The sequence below is a fragment of the Aedes aegypti genome, chromosome 1 (assembly GCF_002204515.2).
Source record: "Aedes aegypti strain LVP_AGWG chromosome 1, AaegL5.0 Primary Assembly, whole genome shotgun sequence".
NCBI classification, from domain to species: domain Eukaryota; kingdom Metazoa; phylum Arthropoda; class Insecta; order Diptera; family Culicidae; genus Aedes; species Aedes aegypti.
In genome coordinates, this window is record NC_035107.1 from 158,127,427 (window position 1) to 158,145,697 (window position 18,271).

Here is an 18,271-nt window from a genome sequence, read left to right on the forward strand (position 1 = left end):
GTTTGGCATGAAGGTTTGATTGTAAAATTGAAAAATTTTAATTTTCCAACATACATTGTTAGAATAATTCAAAGTTATCTGTCAAATCGTACACTTCAGGTTAATTATCAGAACTCCAGATCTGAAAGACTTCCTGTAAGAGCTGGTGTTCCCCAAGGCAGCATTTAGGGACCAATATTATACAATATCTTCACATCTGACTTACCTGAGTTACCTCAGGGATGTCAAAAATCTTTGTTTGCGGATGACACAGGCCTCTCCGCCAAAGGACGAAGCCTGCGTGTCATCTGTAGTCGATTGCAAAAAAGTTTGGATATTTTTTCTTCATACTTGCAAAAATGGAAGATTTCTCCTAATGCTTCCAAAACTCAACTAATAATATTCCCACATAAACCAAAAGCTCTTTATTTGAAACCTTCAAGTAGACATGTTGTCACGATGAGAGGGGTTCCAATAAATTGGTCAGATGAAGTTAAGTATCTAGGACTCATGCTAGATAAGAATTTAACTTTCAAAAATCACATTGAGGGCATTCAAGCCAAATGTAACAAATATGTAAAATGTCTCTATCCCCTTATTAATAGAAAATCAAAACTTTGTCTTAAGAACAAGCTTTTGATATTCAAACAAATTTTCAGGCCAGCCATGTTGTATGCTGTACCAATATGGACTAGCTGTTGTAATACCAGGAAGAAAGCTCTGCAGAGGATTCAAAATAAAATTTTGAAAATGATTCTGAGGCTTCCTCCCTGGTATAGTACCAATGAGTTACATAGGATATCCAATGTTGAAACATTGGAACAAATGTCAAATAAAATAATCAATAATTTCAGGCAAAAATCGTTACAATCTTCTATATGTTGTTAACAAAATGTTAATAAAATCTTAGATTTGTTTTACCAAATTAGGATGATAGTGTTGTCTAATAACACAGAACACCTAGATATAAGAAATAATGAATGTAATGTTTGGAATGATACTAATAAAGAAATTAAAAAAAAAAAAAAAAAAAAAAAAAAAAAAAAAAAAAAAAAGTGCATAGAGGAGCAAAGAAAAAATTTAAGCTGTTGGGGACACTGGCAACTCTACCCCAGAAGCTACCACAGGGCTCACCGTTGATAGGCGACTGTCATCTGGATCGATGTCGTATGTGCCAATACCATAACAATCAATGTCTGTTCAATTGTAGTATGTTCTATTGTCTCGCAATGAAGAAACCAAGTTTTAAAGTGTCCCGCGAAATAAACTTCTTTAGGTTGAAACGTTAATTTATTATAAATTTATTAGAGTAGTTTTCACCTTGTCACGTTACAACAGTGGCGACGAGAACGCGAGTATTTCGTGAGTTTTGCCGAGAAATTCGCGTAGGGAAAACGCGATCGAATTTTCACCAAGACGCCGCCGCTGAACAAAAGAAAGCGCACTTTCAGCACAATGGACGGGCAACAGCACGTGGATGACAACCAGGGACACGTCCCATCTGGTCGGAATCAACATCCAAATGGACATCCACAGTTTCTTCAACAGCAGCAGCTTCCTCATCAACCACCGCAAGGCCCGTGGAACAGTCCGCTTCATGAGCAGTGGCAGAATCTTGCTCGAGAGTTCAATGCTTGCTGCGTTCTCGTGCAAAATTGGAACGCGTTCAATTCACTTTTGGCTCGCGTTCAGTTTGAAATGAATCACTGCCCCTAACACCTATGAGAGGTCGTAGAGTTCTCTGCATTTTTTTAAGTAGGTGTTCAATCAATCATTCCCATTCCCCAGCTTTCGCAAGAACTTGGCCAGGACAGCTCTCGATTATTGGAGGATACGTCAATCTTGTCTAAGAGTAAGAGATTAGTCTCAAACTTCTGACTTTGGTAACGGACGGGAAGGAGACAACCCTCATACAATGATCAAGGACTGTACCACCTACGAATCTGTGCAAAATGCTCAATGCTAATGCTAATGCAATGAATAAGAATAAGAACTTAATTTATAGTTGCCAATAATATTTGAAAAGCGGTATATTCACTTATCAATCCAGAAGTTTCACAATTATATATTTTTTTGCAATCCATTCTTTATTTGTGAGACTGAATTCTAGGCTAAATAGGTATCATGATATCAATCAAAACTCGAAATTGAAGAATCAGTTTTGTTCTGTGATTTCAAAAATGACTCCGAATCATTCGAATCGGATTGAAAAGAGCAAGCTAACCATCATATAGCAATTTTGTTTCCAGTGATACTTTTTACCTTCAAGATATTGTAATGTTTTTCTTTTAAAAATACTCAAAACCAGGGACGAAAATACTCAATCTACCCTCGCCTATATCGACACTTGCTGGGTAGAGTCTACGTTGATCTTTATTTGTTTTTATCCTCACCTTGACAACACAACAAAGATTGGCAAAGCGCTTGCCGCAGGATTATATAGCATAGTGAGTAGTATAGTGAGCATGATTTTTTTCGTCCCTGCTCAAAACAATGGGAATTACAAGAATATAAAATATTTTAAATTTATGAATGAGAAAGTTTTTTAACTTTAGCATACGCACGCGGTTCCCGAAATTTGTTGAAATCTCAAATCTTAAAAATATGTGGACCCTTGAGTAAAACTACAAAATTGCCATACCAAATTCAAGAAAAGCTATTTTGCAGCTCACTGTCCCAAACAAAATGTATGGGAAAAGTTTCGTTGACAGAAAATTGTAAAAATGTCTGGGGAGCATGGAAGTTTAATAGTAATCGGCATTTTAACACCGCACAGTGATTCCTCTCCACACAAAAGTTGGAAAAAAGTCTTGAAATCGATTAATCATATTCTTATGAAGTTTTGTTACTCTGATAGACCAGATTGCACATTTATTGGAACTTTTCATTATCGTCGCATTGTTGACCCGTGTTTGGGTGATTTTTTATACAGTCATCCCTCCATGAGTCGATGTTCCATTACTCGATATCGACTCATGGAACCATACTAAAAACATAAAATCATGGTTACTATGATGGTCCCTTCAAACAGCTTACCAAAGAATAGCTGTTCCATGACTCGATATTTCCACGAGTTGATGGTCCCTTCAATATCGACTCATGGAGGTTTGACTGTATTATTTTTTTTATAGAATTTTATGTTTTCAAAATGTGATATTGGCTTCGTCAAGCTATACAGCACTTGAGCCCAGCTAATGAATGGTTTGAAGATGGAATCTTTCAGTACCGTTATATAAGTATCTTATTGAATATTTTTTGAACAAATATAGTTTTTATTGGCACCCAAACAGAAGTATTCATTACACTCATTATGTCCGTACTTAGTATTGTCGCATCTCAAAGTACAGAAAACATATGTTGCGCAAGTTTGCGCAAGATGCGGTTAGGATTAACCTAAACTTAACAGAAAAATCTTCATATTATGACCAGTGTGTGCTCACATTTAAAAACTAAGTTGAATTTCAATTGGTTTTCCCCATATGTTTTATATGTCGATCATGTTCTTTAAAGTGCTCTGAAAACTGCAATTTTCAATCAATCTTCTTGAAATCTTGGAAAAAGACTATTCAATTATTGTATAAAAGTACAAAAATATTTTAGGAATAAACAGTGAAACTTAGTTTTTCGACTATTTTTCGCCTTCGCATCACTGTGCACCGTGGAGGTAAGAATTAGTCAAACACATATGTGACATTCACATATATCTTACAGTATGCTCGATTGATAAGAAGATTTTTTCTCCATCTTTTGAAAATGCATCACGAAGAAGTTATGTGCAGTGTTTATCGTTCAAGTTCTTCGCTGTGTAAGTGTGATAGTTTTCAAACTTCCTGTTAAATGGTTCAAACGGTGTAGAGTGAGCATTTGCATTGTCTTAGAATTGCATAGAAGACGCAAATTAGCAGCCGAAGCATTTATGCATTTCCGCGTGTTTTAATTACCTTTAACTGCATGTCAACTGAAGAAGCTAGCGCAGCGTTACAGTAATCCGATAGTTGCAATTTCCGAGAAATCCAGACACCAACAACGGGTTTGAACTTTCCACCTGTTGCTTCATCCGATGAGTCAGTCACACACAGGGCACAGATTCTGGTATCATAACAGCATACCGGCACACAAATTAAACAGCAAACGGCACAACTTCTCCTCATATAGCGGACAACAAACCGCCAAACATTTCAAATTAAAATCACTTCCCTTTTCAAAGGTTTTTTTTTTCACACTCATTCAAACAACAATACGGATGCCGGCCATGTGCAGCACACAGAACATAACGTGTAACCTTAGGTGACTTTTTTCTCACTGAACCATGGCGAAGGTAACTTTTACTCTAATGTGAACTGCTGTTGCACTCCCTCGTAGAGAATTCTTCCAACCCTTGGGCACTGTTGAGCAGAGCTCTGTTATTGTTTTAGTTACTCATGTAAGCGTGAAGTTTTGAGCGCGCGCGCCGATCCAAAGCACGTTTAACCGCGTCCGGAGAATGTACTCGACTGAAAAGCGACTGACGCGAACTACACCTCTGGGGGCCCCGGAGCATTTTCAGTTTGAATGGGTTTTGTAGGGGCTACAGTTGAAGTTTTTACGCCGGCATGGAGCTACTGGGTACGCGCAAAGACAGCATAGGAATGATCAAAATGTGACACCACAAATTTATTGCGCAATATGGTTCTGGGGTCTTAAAAGTTAAAACGTACCAGAGGCTCAAGATTCGTATGACCTCAAAAAATTGTCCCAGCTACTTTTGGTGAGATGTTTTTTGAGTTTCAGTTCAATCACCGTAGAACTAGGTTACATTGATAGTATTTCAAAGAAAAATTGCAATATTGATGTTCTACATCTGAGAGTTTTACGTTTGATGTTTTTGAAACAAGTAGAAGGCGTTGGGACTGGAGGAAGCCAAGCTGATGATACTTAGCTTCTGTGCTTCGTAGAAAGACTGATTTGAGTCTTCAAAATATTGACACTTTTCTCTTTGCAAAGCCTCCTATGATCATTCCATTTTCAACTCATCTGAATGACCTGAATCTAGGACAGTTGAATACTCTATCCTTCTCAACATTATTTGACATCTCAATCTTAAATATCTTAGCTATAGAAAGATAACGCAGCGTAACAAAAATGACATTTTTGCGTGTCTCAAGGATCAAATTAAGAGTCTCTAGTAGATTAGGGATTGCTGTATCTGATGCCGTTCTTAGAAATGTTTCTGCACGTCACAATTTTTAGCTACAGGACGCCAATGTTGTATAAAACACTGTTTTCATTGATGTTTGCATGAAATTTAAAGTATTATTTATCAAACTTTTTTGTGATCTAAACCAAGCATGCAAGCATATGACATAAGCTTTAAATTTAGATTAGATCATATGGCAAAATACAAAACTTTTCGGAAACGTCAAAACATAACTTTTTAGCATAGGAAGCATTATGAACTTTGTTGATAATAATTGTTATACACAGCTGGCAAACATGCATTCAAGTTGACTGAAATAGTCAAATACCCGTCAAATAGGCGATTACTTTTCTGTTGAAGTGCATACTTCGCTTAAAGCTAAGTATGCACTTCAACAAAAAAGTAATCGCCTATCTCGATGCGTGGGAAATTTCTTGCAAGAAATGCTCAAGAAAAGGATTTTTCTTTGATCGCAGTACGCAGTTGAAAAGAAATGTCAATTCAAATGGAACTCACTATAGGAAATTTCTTGACCATTTCTTGGGCAGAAATTTTTACTTTTCTTGAGCGGAACAGCATACTTAGCTTAACAGGGTAACAAATTGAGTTTTAGAAGTTCTCCAGGTAAAAAAATGTAAACTAAAAGCTTTATTTCTGCTCTAACGCGTTGACTAGACTTCAACAATCAATGCATTGTCGAAAAAATACTTATAATTACCATGAATTTTGATTTACAGACAAAGAGTTTAAAAAAAGATTTTAAGTTGTTTTTGGAGAAAATAAATTTTGAGTGTTTTCCATAAAATATATTTCTGGTCAAACATATTTCCTAGAGTTCTAGAATGAAATTTATGTCGAAAAAATTTGAATGTCATCGCTTCAAGTTTAGATTTACAAGCAAATTGTATAAACAATGAGGGTTTTCTAAAATTTTTAGCAAAACAAATTTTGAGTGTAATCTGAAATTTTCATTTTACCCCAAACATGTTAACTTCTATAAGCTAATAAATACAGAAAAATATATATGTAATCGCTGTGCATTTTGATTTATAGACTAATGAGTTCAAAATTTAGGTTTCTTGTAGTTTTTTTAAGGCATATTTTTTTTCAGTGTGATCAAAAATTTCTCTTTCTGCTCAAATATAATCACTGTGCTTGTACAATGATATTTATCACTGAGAACTACATGTCATTGCTTCGAAACTCAATTGTTAAGCATACAGTTATACAAATAAGTTTTTTCAATGTTTATTTTTGGTAAAATAAATTTTGAATGTTTTCATAATTTACTATTCCTTTCCAAAGATGGTCACTGAATTTCAACAAGAATGTTCATGACAAAAAAAGATATGTCATTGCTTTATATATTGATTTTTAGACAAAAAGGTTGTGAATCTATGATTTCTCGTAAATTTTTGGTAAAACATGTTTTATGTGTAATTTAAAACAACTATTTCTGCTCAAATATTTTCATTAGGCATGAACAAGCAAATTAATAGCCAAAAAGCTCGATATCATTGCTATGAATTTTGATTTACATGCAAACAGATTGGAAACCTATAGTGTCTCGTAGTTTTCAGAGTAAAACAAATTTTGAGTGTAATCTATAATTTAAATTTTTAAGCGAAGTATGCACTTCAACAGAAAAGTAATCGCCTATCTCGATGCGTGGGAAATTTCTTCCAAGAAATGCTCAAGAAAAGCATTTTTCTTTGATCGCAGTACGCAGTTGAAAAGAAATGTCAATTCAAATGGAGCTCACTGTAGAAAATTTCTTGACCATTTTTTGCGCAGAAATTTCTACTTTTCTTGAGCTGAACAGCATACCTAGCTTTACCTAAAAATGTTCACTGGACTACTTCAGTCAAATTATTGTCAATAAATTCACATGTCATCGTTTTGAATTTTGTTTTATAAGCAAACAGTTTCAAATAAACAGTATTTATTATTGTTTTTCAGTAACATAAATTTTGAGTGTAATCAAAAAATTCTATTTCTGCGAAAACGATTTAATTGCACTTCCACAAAAACTTTTATGTCGAAAAAACTATATAGCCTGATTTGCTGCTGAACAGGAATCGCTAAAGAAATTTCTCGCCGATTTCTTGCAGAAATGTTCTACAGCGACTCCCGTTTGAACTGTCAGTTCTTTTCAACTGCGTACTGCGATCAGAAAAAAGCGCTTCCTTGCAGGAATTTCCCATGCATCAAGATAGGCCAAGAAATTACTTGTCAGCAGCGAATCAGGCTTATGTCATCGCTTTGAATTACGTTTCAATGTTAAATGTAGTTTCCAAAATGCTAGAAGGTGTCTATTGCTAAATAACTTAGGGTAGACGCATTTATTAAGAACCAATAAAAATGGGCGTTGATCTTGCATGATGCCTGGTTCCATTGATGAAAGAATTTTTGAAATCGCTTCGAAAACAAGATATGCTTTGTCAAAGTTGGATATCTGATTTTTTCAGGAGGTTGGATGTGCACAAGTAAGGTACATTTGATCATGCTGAAAAACACGTGGAAAAATTAATTTTACAATTCGACGGAGAAGGCCTAAAAGAATTACTCGAGAAATGTCTGGATGTATTCTTGCAATAATTTTTCAAGTCATTCTTGAAAAAAATGATAGAGTTGAGGAAATTTGTTGCAACATTTATATGTTATTTTAGAATGATTCACTGAACAAATGTATGAGAATTTCCTTGCAGAACCTTGAAAATATGCTCTGTAAATATTCCTGGAGGAATTTAAAATGATAATAGTATGTAAGAGTCTTCGAAAAAAAGTATTGATAGAACTCTGGAACAATTCTGAGAAAAATTCAAGAAAAATGTTCAAAAAATATTAGCACTTTCTACAGAAAGCCCCATAAGAAATGACATTTATTTTCAACAGCGTACTGCGAAATGTGAATTTATTGACCATTTATTGAAAGACATTTTCCACGCATTGAGTTAGGCGATTACTTTTCTTGTCACCAGCAAACCATGGGAAGTATGCACTTCAACAGAAAAGTGAAATCCTAGGGTGTTTTATGTATTTTGGACAGTGCGTTACGCGTTTATAATTTAACCACTTCCATTTGATTTTGCCGTTAATGGCCAAATTATATACGCGTAACGGGTTGTCCAAAATACTGTGATCACCCTATCTCGATGCGTGGGAAATTTCTGTCAAGAAAAGCATTTTTCTTTGATCGCAGTACGCAGTTGAAAAGAAATGTCAATTCAAATGGCGCTTGACACCATTTCTTTCCGTAGAAATTTTCAATTTTCTTGAGCTGAACAGCATACCTAGCTTTATACTGGATAATGCTACTTCTCTCAGAATGCCACTTCCAGAATAAACCGTTTCTCTTGACAGGGACGCAATATGACGGGACAACGAGGACCATCTGCTGACATAAACGGATAATTCGAAAATAGTCCGCATAGGTACCACAATATATATTTTTTAACTGTGACGTTCTGGAGACTTGGCATGTTGAGCAAATTTGTTTATTTTGATTTACAAAGCAATTCTCTCGGAAACGTCAACATTCCACACCCTACTGTTTTTGAGTTATTACCAGTGCTGTTAAATATCACGAATATCACGTGACCTTGACAATTGAATATTGCAAATATCTTCCTTCCCCGTGGAAAAAGTCATCGGAAAATGTTTTTCCCGGTGACCTTTTCCGAATTGCTATCGGCTGGCAAAACATAAACATAAGCATTTTAAATTTTCCAAAATTTTGATATTTAACAGCACTGGTTATTACCAAATAAGACCAAATTAGTGAAAATCCGTTTTTTCTTCACCGAGTTTGGCATTTTCCTTAACAATCATATCAGATTTTTTATTTTATGTTAAATACATAACAAACACAAACTCTAGTAGAGAAAACTAAATAATGTGACGCATAGAAATTAAGAAATAACAAAAAAGAACTTGAAAAACAGTGCAATTGTTTAACTTTAATTTCAAAAGTGCAAAAAATTGCACGCTTTATTTTCCAGGCAACATAAAACAATACTAGATGAAACAGATTTAAAAAATTCAGAGAGATTTATTTTGGTGGTTTTGAGATTTTTCTTTTTGTTACTGTAGTTAATTGAAAGGCGATGTTATCTTGCCAATGGTTCACTTCATAACGGTTGTCGTTTTGTCATTTTGTCTTGTCAAAGCCTACTTAATTATGGAAACATTCACCACAGCCTACTACAACTCGGCCATCCTGACATTCTAGATGTCCTCATCGAGACAATCACCATTTGAGCTATCATCATCAATCCATTTCCTCAAATTTTGTGGGTAACATACCGTGGGTAAAGGAACACTTGAAATCTGAAACCCTTCAATATCAATTACAGGGTATCGATCGTTTGGCAAAATTTTGGAAACTTTATAAGGACCTTCAAATTTTGGAAACAAATTTTTGAGAGTCAATAGTTTTTATTACATTAAAACTCTCCTCTTTATAACTTGTTGTATTTGTTCTCTTTCATTCAGTTATTTTTATGTTATAAATTACACAGATAAAAATATTTAAATTTCAATGTAGCGTAAACACAAGAGTGTAGTAAAAGTAAATCAAATTCAGCTATTATTACAGCATCACGTTTAATTTTCAACTAAAGATGCCTGAATTTTACATGATCGTGTAAATTTAAAGTGCATTCGATTGAAAAATAAGCGATTTGTCGTTGACATTTCAGTTTATTTTGAAGCTCCAAATATGTGCATGAAAATGAATTGAAATTCACAACATATTTTTAGCTGTGTTGTATTTTTGAATTGTTTACCGTATTTCTAAAATATGTTCGTATTCACTCGATGTTTTTCGATTGTAAACAAAATATTCTAAATTGCATGATTCTAAATTAAAATTATCATTAGAGTAAAGCGGGGCAAAAGTTCGACCTTAGTGAAGTAATCAATATTTTCAGAAAAGCTAAAAAATTTGAAACAAATGAAAACCACTCAGTGAATTTTGACGTACAAACAAGACGTTTCTCGCATGATCAAGCATATTTTAATATATGACTCGAACTTTTGTCCCACTATGGGCCAAAGTAGGTTTACAAGTATTTATGCAAAAATTGACACATCTAAAAGCATCTTTATGATAGGCCTACCAACGCCCTTGTTTTGTTCCATGCGATGAAAGTTCGACCGAAAATTACCAATTTCACGTCTGAAAACGACAAATGGTCATAACTTTACCACATCTCAATCGATTTCTATAATATTTTTTGTAAAAGACTCTTACTTGAATAGCATACCAACCACCATGACATTTATAACATTTGTTCTGAATTGAGCTCGATTTTTTTAATAATTTAATAATTCTATTTTGTAATTGACCAAACAATTAAATACTAGGTGTCGAATGCTCAGTGGTTGTGACACGAAATTTAACGGCTTTTTCACCTTCCCACACAGGTAAGTTCTTCAGGTAAGTTCTTCTCACACAATTAAGAAATTTCCGTTTAGGTTAACTAATTCACTAATTTATTGTTATCTACTCGCACTACTCTAATTCAACTTTATTACTTAATTCTACTATTTACAGTTCATAATTGGGTAATTCACACTAATTCAAATAATAATTCAATAACTTGAGCACTAGATGTCCAAATTTAGGAGTTACAATCCACTCGCCGAAACTGATTTGGACTCCACCTGTCGGTTCGATCGATGACACAGAAAAAGAGAATTACATACGCTATGGAGGTCCCTTTTATACTTGTCAGTTGACGGAAGAAGGAACAAGCGGAAATCAGAAAACGTCAAAAAACGCAAGCTGTCTCTCTGTCGTCGAATCGGTAATCGTTGAACGAGGGAATGACCGCTGGATATCGATGATCTGCGCTGACTCATAGGTGTCGCTTCTCGCATATGCGAACATCCTGGCCCCTTCGAGGATCGGATTCTGACAGTTGCGTCGATGTTCAACGTGATGATGTTATTCTCTGCTCGATGGTTGATTATCTCGATGTTATGGTGAAAACGTCAATTGATATTACTCGACGAATGAATTGCGAAAACTGGAATCAAAACATAAGACCCGGTAGCGAGTTCAAGGGCGGCATAACTAATAGGACAGGTTCTTACCTTGTCCTTTTGGTTAAAAGGACCTTGTATTTCTTTATTTTTAGGTGTTCTTTGCTGGAAACATTGAAGAGATGCCAAGGCTGATGATATTCTGTGGACCGGCTTACTGGTTGTTTTCATCGGATGCTGCAACTGGAAGAATGCAGATTTTCGAAACCGGTCGCTTGTATTCTCCTGTTGATGTTTTTATTGTGACGACACGAGTGATGCCATCGGTTCCTGGATGCAAATCCACTACCCGTGCTGTAGGCCAATGCAGCGGTGGTGCGTTCTCCTCCTTCAATACGACGAGCTGGCCCCGTTGGATATTTACGGGATGGTTGATCCATTTGGTTCGAGACTGAAGCGTACATAAGTACTCGGTGTGCCACCTCTGCCAAATATGTTGAAGTAGCTTCTGGATTTGCTGATAATTGCTCAGTCGATTCATTGGACTAGTGGTGACATTTACGTCAGGAACAGCCTTCAAGGACGAACCTGTCAAGAAGTGTCCTGGACTGAGAGGCTCGAAGTCGGAAGGGTCGTCACTTAGCGGAACGATCGGCCTGGAGTTCAGGCAACATTCGATCTGGGTGAGAAGTGTCTGCATATCTTCTATGCACAATGTTTGAGTCCCCAGAGCTCGAACAAAGTGTTTTTGGGCAGATTGGATTGCGGCTTCCCATAGTCCTCCAAAATGAGAGGCCTTAGGAGGATTAAAGCGCCAACGTATGCCATTTGACGCACATTCTTCGATGATTGCTTGCTGATGCTGATTACTTTGGATCATTTGTCGAAGTTCGTTTGCAGCACCAATGAAGTTTCTGCCATTGTCGCTGAAAATTTCCGCGCACAACCCTCGGCGAGCGACGAAACGTCGTAGAGCCTGAATGAATTTGGCAGTGCTCAGGTCTCCAACCAACTCGAGATGTACAGCTTTCGTTGTGAAGCAAACGAAAACTGCTACATAAGCCTTACCGGGTGCTGCTCGACGATGGATTGGTTTGAGGGAAATGGGACCCCAATAATCGATCCCAGTTATTGTGAATGGACGAGTCGCTGTTACTCTTTCGACTGGGAGTTCGGCCATAAACTGCTGGACGAGTTTGGGTCGGGCTCTTACGCAGACTACACAGTGTTGGGTGATCTTTCTAGCCAAACTTCTGGCTCCGGTAATCCAATACTTCAGACGAAGAATGTTGAGCAGCAATTGAGGTGCGGCATGTAAATGGGTTTCATGTAGAGAGCGAATGAGGAGTGTGGAGATTGAGTGGGTGGATGGCAGAAGAATTTGGTGCTTAGTCTCGAAGGGTTGTTGTGTTTGCTTTAGCCTTCCACCAATGCGAATCAGTTGATCGGATGAAAGGAAAGGATGAAACCAACGAATGCGTGATTTAGACGAGACTGGCATAGATTGATGCAGCTGTTTCCATTCAGCGGCGAATGTTTGTTGTTGAACTAGGCGGATTAGTGTCGTTTCTGCTCCTGTCATTTCTTCGCTGGTAATGATTGTTGTGCTTGGCCGTGAATTGCGCTGACAGTGTAGAATGAAACGGCGACAGTAGGCAGTAATTCGCAACATTTTGTTGTAGCTGGAGTATTTGCTGACAAACAAATCAATGAATGATGGTTCTGCGGTAGCCGTTATTGCTGTTGTGGGTGGTTTTCGTGCTTCTGGGATGCTGTTGTACTCGGAGTCGTTCATAGGTTGCTGGAGAGGCCAAAATTCCTTGTCAAGTGACAACCATGGTGGACCCTTCCACCAGAGATCGTTGTTGAGGAGATTTTCTGCAGGCAGTCCTCGGGAAATATGGTCAGCTGGGTTTTGATGTCCCGAAACATGGTTCCAAAGGCAATTTTGGGTAGACAATTGTATTTTGGAAACGCGGTTTGCCACGAAGGTGGTCCATGCTGATGGTGTAGAGCTGAGCCAGCAAATGACTATGGTTGAGTCTACCCAGAAATAAGTTTCGGTAGTGATTTTCAGGGAAGCTGCTACCTTTTCATACAGTTCAGCTGCGAGTAGAGCTCCACAGAGCTCGAGTCGTGGGATGCTTTGTTGCTTCAGGGGGGCGATTTTTGACTTTGCAGTCAGCAGAGCAGTTTTAGTTTCCCCAACGCTATTGCATGACCTTATATAGCAACAGGCCCCATATGCATTTTCCGATGCATCGGAGAAAAAGTGGAGTTGGATTGAAATAGGATTTGAACAGAGGATGCAACGTTCGATACGTAAATCGTTCAAAAGTGGTAGCTCAGAGGTGTAGGCTAGCCAACGTTCCTTGTAGGATGAAGGAAGCTCTTGATCCCAACCCCATGTGTGCCCTTCGTTGGATTTTAGTGTCCACAGGGCTTGCATAAATAGTTTGGCCGATGTTATGACGGGTCCTACTAGACCAAGTGGGTCAAATAGGCGAGCAATTTGGGAGAGAGCAATGCGTTTTGTTAGTGGGGTGTCGTTGATCGGTGGTAGGCCAATTTTGTAGCGAAGATGATCGGTTGCTGGTTCCCAGTGAAGACCAAGACTTTTGATGCATTGATCTCGATCTAAGTCCACTGAAGTTTTGAGAGCTTTATTGTCCAAGGGTACGTCTTCTAAGACAGCATCGACGTTAGAAGCCCACTTTCGTAGTTCGAAACCCCCAGCAGAGAGTAAGGAATCCAGTTGCCTTCGGAGTGCGATGGTTTCCTCTACGGTGTTTCCTCCAGAGAACAAATCGTCCACGTAGAAGTCCATTCGTAGTACTTCAGCGGCTTCCGGGAATCGGTCTTGCTCGTCTTCGGAGAGTTGGCGTAGTACCCTTGTAGCCAGAAAAGGTGCACTTGCTGTTCCATAGGTGACGGTTTTTAATTCGTAGGTACTCATTGGCGCGTCCGACGATGGTCGCCAAACGATTCGCTGCAATGGTGCATCTTGTTCGTCAACTCGGATCTGACGGAACATTTGCTTGATATCGGCGATCAGCATTATGGGGTGAGTTCTGGATCGCATGATTATGGACCGAAGGTCTTCTTGAACAATCGGTCCGACCATTAGGGCGTCGTTTAGGGATGATCCTTCGGGAGTACGACAGGATGCGTCGAAGACCACACGCACTTTGGTGGTCGTGCTGTCTTCACGGATGACTGCGTGATGCGGCAGATGATAGCAACGAGACGGGGGATTTTCGTAGTTATGTACTTGCTGCATGTGCCCCAATTCTTCATATTCTCGCATGAATTCTCGATATTGGGTACCTAGCTCTGGGTTGCGTGACAGGCGATTTTCAACGAGGTGGAAACGGCGAAGCGCAGAACGGCGATTGTCACCGAGGTTCATTAGAGCATCTTGTTTCAAGGGAAGTCGTACAATGTAGCGGCCTTCTGGCGAGCGAGAAACCGTGCGACGGAAGTGAGCTTCACAAGCAGCTTCTTCGACGGAGTAGTGATTTTTGTCGTTGCCTTCTTCGATGGACCAGAAGTTCTCCATTAGACGATGGAGATCAGCGGTTGTGGCTACGTTAGCAGTGACGGATGTTCTCGATTGACAGTTCGACGTAACCCCAGATACGACCCAACCTAGAACGGAATTGACTAGGTTTGGCAGAGACTCTCCGAGTTGAATTCGACCAGAAACCTTGAAGAGGTCGAAAAAGATTTCTGCTCCCAATACAAGTTGGACAGGTCTTGTATCGTAAAATGACGGATCAGCAAGCTGGATTCCGTCCGGAATTTCCCAGGATGAGACGTCTATCGATGTTGATGGTAGGTTAACAGTGACTTTTGGAAGCACCAAGAATTCAACGGCCGTAGAATATCCGCTGACTCGAGAGCGGATGGTGGATTGCAGCTTGTGACGAGCGTAGGTTGAGGACTGTCCGATACCAGTGATCGGAACCTGAATCATGGTGCGTTTAGCCTTTATTTGTTGAGCTAACGATTCAACCATGAAGCAGCATTCGCTGCCGGAGTCTAGGAGCGCCCTAGCAAAGTGTTCGGTTCCATTGTCATCGATCAGTGTGACCACGGCTGTGGCCAGTAGAACACTTTTCCGTTTCTGGCCGGAAGAAGCGCAGCTTACGGGTTCGGAGATGGCAGAAGCGGAGTTTCTTGGTGGATCTTCTACGATTGGGGCAGAAGTAGGTTTCGGTGGGGCAGATTCCACAGTTCTGGAGTTCGCAGAAGCTGGATGGGTTTCCCCGGGACAGAGTTGAGTATGGTGGCGACTTCTGCATTTACGACAGGTGCTTGACGAGGGGCATTCACGAGCTTGATGACCTTTCCGGAGACAGTTGCGGCATAATTGGTGACGTCGAACATCCTTCTCTTTGTCTTCAAGGGTCATTTTTGAAAAGACAACGCACTGGTACAAGGGATGATGGTCGGAGCAGACGAGACACTTGCGATAGTTGGGCTGACTGGCCCCATGGCTGGCGATTGAACGAGAAACTGACTTCTTTGGGGCACCTTGGGACAAAACTTCGGTTGACTTGTTGATTGTTTGCAGAACGTTGACTCTGCGCTGGATGAACGTTGTTAGGTCGTTGAAGCTAACGTTGTCCTTCGATGTTGCATACTCCTCCCAATCACGTCTGGTTGTCGGGTCAAGCCTGCTGCTCAGCATTTTGATCAGGAGTATGCCCCAGAACTCGGTCTTCTCTCCTAGCTGTTTAAGGACTCGGACATTCGCTTCGAATTTTTCAACTAGAGAGTTCCCTTTTAAGCGAAGGGAACTCGAAAAGCGAGTCTACGTAAGACTGCTTCAAAATAGCAGGGTTTTGGTAGTGATCTACCAGTAAGTTCCACGCCACCTGGTAATTGTTGGCACTGATAGCAATGGTTTGGATCAGCTTGAGGGCATCTCCGGAAAGGGAAGACCGCAAATAAAAGAATTTTTGGATGCTCGAAAGTTCATGCGACGAGTGGACGAGCGAGACGAACAAATCATGGAAGTTTAGCCATCCATCAAGATGGCCGGAGAATACGGGCAGCTTAACGTCGGGTAGTCGTACTGACGATGTTGGAGGGACTTGTGCGGTAGTTCGAGAAGCAGACGGTGAGTCTGGGACAGCAGATTTATTAACGGAAAGTAGGAAACCCTTTACGTGGAAAAAGCTGGACTCAAAGTCTGTGCGGACCTTCAGATATTGATCCAGGCTCTCTTCGTCCAGCGTTTCGAGTTCGACTTGAGTGGTGTTCACGTCCTTCCAGAGGGCTACTAGGTGCTCCAGACGAACCGAGACTTGGTGAGCATCCCGGTCTTCCTGGTATTCTTCCACGAATGACTTGATGAGATTGAATGAAGTCAACAAGCTCTTTAGGCGCGTCTTATGGCCTTTGATGCGTCGCTCCGTTGACATCGTGGGGAGATGACGAAGATGACCAGGAAATGAAAGGATCTGGAAGGCGGAAGACCGCGCAGCTCAAACGAGTAGGGATAGGAGGTGTTGGAAAGATAATTACCTTCTCAAGGCAATTCGGATGCCTTGTATTGCAGATTGTTCCAGACGGCTAACCTCTTCAGCACGTGGCGGCGAATATCTGGCGGGTTCGGCGTAGATTCCGGGCTGGCGGACTAGCGGAGTTCACGCTATCCGGTTCGAAGGACCAATGTCGAATGCTCAGTGGTTGTGACACGAAATTTAACGGCTTTTTCACCTTCCCACACAGGTAAGTTCTTCAGGTAAGTTCTTCTCACACAATTAAGAAATTTCCGTTTAGGTTAACTAATTCACTAATTTATTGTTATCTACTCGCACTACTCTAATTCAACTTTATTACTTAATTCTACTATTTACAGTTCATAATTGGGTAATTCACACTAATTCAAATAATAATTCAATAACTTGAGCACTAGATGTCCAAATTTAGGAGTTACAATCCACTCGCCGAAACTGATTTGGACTCCACCTGTCGGTTCGATCGATGACACAGAAAAAGAGAATTACATACGCTATGGAGGTCCCTTTTATACTTGTCAGTTGACGGAAGAAGGAACAAGCGGAAATCAGAAAACGTCAAAAAACGCAAGCTGTCTCTCTGTCGTCGAATCGGTAATCGTTGAACGAGGGAATGACCGCTGGATATCGATGATCTGCGCTGACTCATAGGTGTCGCTTCTCGCATATGCGAACACTAGGATAATTGCAAATTGTTTCTTTTCAATGTGTTATTGAATTTAAATTCTTTTCTAACAGTAGTACGCCTCAACTAATATTAGTTTCATAACTAAGTTTGGCCAACATTGCGCACTGGGAGTGCATTTGGGTTTGCATCTCAAGATTACGCTTTAGGAGTGCATTTTTTCGGGTTGGTGTCTTCGGAGACTTATCTTGGATTTATTTGTTCATTAATTTGATGATAAAAGTTAGTTGGAAATTTCACCGTATAGGTGGCGCAGCGATACAATTATTTTTTATTTCGCGTACTAGAGCTTTCATGTCTTCGGCAAAGTTTTGGAACGTGGAAAAATACGACAAGTTGTGAAGTTCTAGGACTTCAAATAACAAAATTATGATAAAAATTATCATCATAATAGTAGTAAATAAAAATTTAAAAAATAATGACCTAGTGAAAACATATACCGTAAAACGGGGTAACTTTGATAATGCGGGTAACTTTGATAGTGCGAGACATATTAAACAAAATAACGAAGTTTCTGTCAATCAGTTAAGAAAAACAAATGCAAAAGTAAAGAGTATTAGTATGACACTTCATGCCAAAGCTATTTTCGTTGGAATCAAGTGCATTTGAGGATTTTTATGCAAATATTAAAAATTTACATGATTTTAGCATTTTTGCGACGCTTACAAACAATCTGGTCTACGATCACTTTTTGATAAAGTCATAATGAGTTCGTCACTTATCCATGACAGCCTAGTTATAGTAGAACATGAATTCGGTCTCAAATCTCTTAGCGAAAACCATTTTTACAAATTGGGACCATTTTTGTAATCAAAGTCAGAAATTTCCATATAGAGTTAAACGCCTAGAGGTATGCAACGCCCTACAAATGTTACGTAAGTCATTCAAGTTTGTTCGATTTATACTCCATTATCA

At 39.1% G+C, this 18,271-nt stretch overlaps 1 long non-coding RNA gene across 1 annotated transcript in view; it reads right to left on the reverse strand.

Annotated features, from left to right (window-relative positions):
- The window catches only part of LOC110678771, a 50,350-nt gene extending 45,832 nt beyond the window's left edge, over nucleotides 1–4,518 (reverse strand). The window contains exon 1 of the long non-coding RNA XR_002501928.1: nucleotides 3,921–4,518. This is a non-coding gene — a long non-coding RNA (uncharacterized LOC110678771). The remainder of the gene's footprint in view (nucleotides 1–3,920) is intronic.
- Nucleotides 4,519–18,271: the final 13,753 nt, after the last annotated feature.